At 42.4% G+C, this 3,853-nt stretch overlaps 1 pseudogene; it reads left to right on the forward strand.

Moving 5' to 3' along the window:
* The first annotated feature begins 3,368 nt into the window (after window positions 1–3,368).
* Window positions 3,369–3,848, forward strand: LOC114069964 (annotated as a pseudogene).
* The last annotated feature ends 5 nt before the right edge of the window (window positions 3,849–3,853 follow it).

Here is a 3,853-nt window from a genome sequence, read left to right on the forward strand (position 1 = left end):
AGGGCTAAGAAATAAAACTCATCACCACTGAGGATTTGCCTCAACAGATGTGTTCTCTTAGCAGGTGGTCAAATGCAGAATAGCTCAAGTCAGCAGATTTTGCTCCCCAGTCTCATAGCCCGTGTTCTTTCTCTCAGTTCGCTGCGTGGCAATCCAGCCTTTATCCCCCTGTGTTTTACTCAGCAAGCAATGATTTATGTAGGATATCTTACCCAGGGGTCCCCCTGTGTGCTGGGTATCCCAGTGTGTTGATGATCAGTCTGCCACAACCTTTTCTTCCTCAGGAGTGAGCCAAGATCCAGTGGCTGGCTGCAGCGAGTGCAGAACCCTTCAGGTCTAGACACTTCTGCTTTTTAGACAGCGATGCTTTTCATCCAGCTGGATGTTGTTCTGTAGCATGTTAGCACTAAGATGTCTTTAAAAAACTCATGCAATACATTATTCTCTTTTTATGGTGTTTATATGGCCTTTGGTGATACAACCTACTGCATTTTAACAACTAGCTCATTCTGATTTTGGAAACCTGCAGTGTTTTGGTTTAAAATAACAAAAAGTAGGGAACACTGAAAGAAAATTTCAGTGGTATATAACCAGTACAAGATTTAAATTAGGTATTTAACTCTTTTAATGTTCTCTGTACTGCTGTTAGATATTAGTGAAGTCCAAAAATGAAACAAAGAGGCTGTAAAGTAGCTCACAGGGATATGAGACTTACTCTAACTAAAATCTCAGTGTGATTTGTAGCCTCATCTCACATTTTGTGCTTGGATGAGACAAGTAGTCTTGGAATCTTCTTTCTACCAGTCTTCAAGTCATATGTTCTTCTGTTTGAGAGACTCCTCCCTTATGGTACATGTCAAATGTAACCTCTTGTTCACACTGTTTATTACAATATAAACTAGTGGGTTTAACTCTTTCCTCCCAAGTGTGTTTTGGGCATTTCCTCTTCACAAGTCCTGGAACTCCAGATGTAAGAATTGGCTTTACCAGTGAGATGCTTCTGGTTTGTTTGTGACTGAGGTTTCAGAGAATAAAAGTTTTGCACAACTACAAACTATAAATACTCATCATTGAATTAACGAGGAGCCATAATATGCAATACACCCTAGAGAAAACTAGCGTGGATTTGATAAACCTTTTGGCTTTTTGCTGCCTGCACTGAATTTAACTGTTGCTTTTCCTGGCTGTTTTTACCAGACAGGTAAACTTAAAAGCAGATTGTGTTTCACCCAGGAACAAAGTGTCCTTGTCAGAGACTGCCCCAGACAGTTGTGTCAGACCGTTCTGTGCCATTGCAGTGGCATTTTGGGATGGTGTTCTCCTGGTTTTCATATCTGGGGCCTGTAATGAAGAGCACAGGCCAACACTCTCAGCTGTATCAGTAACCACGTCCCAGGGAATGGCTGCACAGAAACAGTCCACACTAACCCTTCTGGAAATATTCCATATGCATGATGTTGAGACCACTGTTTCTATTCAATAAAACGTCTTTCTTGCCCACTGGATGAATTCCTACAAACTGGGAGCCAAATGGAAAGGCACAGGCGTGCAATATGTGAGCTCTGCTTTGAACAACTCAAGCAATGTCCATGTCTGATTAACCCATCCTGGCTGAGTCTTTGAAGCCAGCTATTGAAGTGCTGAGCCTTTTCTTTCCTGCAGTAGTAGTGGATTTGTATTATTAACCACACAGCTAAGAGCTAACTTTGGGGCTTTAATTTCTGAGTTCAAATTGGGATATTGATTCAGAGCGAATATATAAATATTTCTGATGAGAATCTCATGCCAGGGGGAGGCTCTGTTGGTCATTTTTCCTTAATGTATCTGAGACAGAGTAGTATGTTGAGGTTGTTTTGTTTTAAGCTAGTTTAGGCCAGTTCTGAAGATTTTTCTATATTTTTAAAACTACATTGTTTTTAAACCACCCCCTTACTCTTTTAATTCTGGGTTTGGTGTGGTGGGGTGTTGTTTGGGGGATTTGCTGTTGGATTATTTTTTTTTTTTTGGTGTCTGGTTGTTTGGTGATTTCTTTTTTTGTTGTTCTTTTTGAGATCTCTCTGGAACATGTGACGTATCTTCCTCTTAATATGACTTGGTACACAAATAAATGTAAAAAGCCTTTTGCACTTCTGTTTGTTTATTCTCCAAATTTACAGTGTGGCTATATTTGTATAACCCCTGTTGGTATAACAATGATTAAATGGAACGAGAGGATTCATCTGTGAAGGCCTTCACTTGGTTTATTTTCCTGCACAGCTCCCAGCTGGATGCTGTGGTGACCAGGAATTCCAATCCTCTGACTGCAAGTGGCAGCACTTGGAATTATTTTTTCAATGTGAATTCCACCAGCTGCTTGAATTGGGAGTTTTCAGATTAATGGAGCCACAGGTTGCACGGCTTGGAGGGGTAGTTTGTTTGGGTATTTTGTGGCATTTGTTTTGCTGCTGTTTTATTTTTTTCTGCTGTTTCCACCAGGATGGATCAGCACATCTAAAACACCCTGAAACTTCTGCTGGGACACAAAGTTTTTGGATAGAGAACTATAACTGGTTCTGTGTTTTGATAAGAAAACACCTCTATCTAATGATGCACTGATATTTTGAGTGGAAAGCTGACTAGACTACATTGAAGGTATTTTGAGGATGTTTGTAATCAGTTGGAGTATCTGATTATGTTATAAATTGGCATTTAATATGAAACTTATGGATTGTATTTTAATTTTTTTTTTGAGATCCTCTGGGCAGGAATTTCCACCAGAATTTGGGAATGTTTGGTGAAGTTAATGTAAGGAAAACCTGGAGGGGTAATGGGGAGAGGAAAAAAGCTCCTCCTTCACCTTCAGACTCCGAAAGAATTTGTAAAGGCAACAACAGCACGATGCCTGTGACAGTTGGGTTTTGGTTTGTTGGGTTTTTCTGTTGGTTTTTTGGTTTGGGGGAAATAGGAGTAATACAGGTGCTGTGGAGCTAGAAATGAAACATCTCTGTGGACAATTAAATGTTTATAGGGGAATTGTGGAAACCAAGAGAGCCTACACAAAACACCTCAGCCCCTGGCATAGCAAGCAGGAATAATCTAGCAAAATTTATCCACCTAGATCATGGAGAAACACACCCAGGAATGTTCTTAGCCTTAATAAATTTGCTAATGCAGTCATGGGCAGTATTTCCTTCTTTGCTGAGCCCCAGTAATTTTTTGAAATTTTAAATTTCTATTCTAAAAATAGAAGTTTATTGTAGAGCCTCTGACATAACTCATGTAGCGTTCTGTAGTTCATATCTGCTTTTAAGTGCTGTTAAAAAGACTTGAAGCAAATAATCACTCTTAGTTTAGCCACAGGTGCACACCCATGGGACCTGTGCGTGCATATGCACAGCCACTCTTGTTCTTCCTTTTCAAACCATGTCTCTTCTTTGCAGTGGGATGCCATAACTGAAATGGACGAGCACAACCGGCCCATCCACACCTACCAGGTGTGCAACGTGATGGAGCCCAACCAGAACAACTGGCTGCAAACCAGCTGGATCTCCCGCGACGCCGCGCAGAAGATCTACGTGGAGATGAAGTTCACCCTGAGGGACTGCAACAGCATCCCCTGGGTGCTGGGCACCTGCAAGGAGACCTTCAACCTCTACTACGTGGAGTCGGACGAGCCCCACGGGGCGAGGTTCAAGCCGGGCCAGTACAGCAAGATCGACACCATCGCGGCCGACGAGAGCTTCACGCAGATGGACCTGGGCGACCGCATCCTCAAGCTCAACACCGAGGTGCGCGAGGTGGGGCCCATCAGCAGGAAAGGCTTCTACCTGGCCTTCCAGGACATGGGGGCCTGCATCGCGCTGGTGTCGGTGCG

The sequence above is a fragment of the Empidonax traillii genome, unplaced genomic scaffold, assembly GCF_003031625.1.
Source record: "Empidonax traillii isolate 1590-97213 ecotype Southwest subspecies unplaced genomic scaffold, ASM303162v1 scaffold1403:size281853, whole genome shotgun sequence".
NCBI classification, from domain to species: domain Eukaryota; kingdom Metazoa; phylum Chordata; class Aves; order Passeriformes; family Tyrannidae; genus Empidonax; species Empidonax traillii.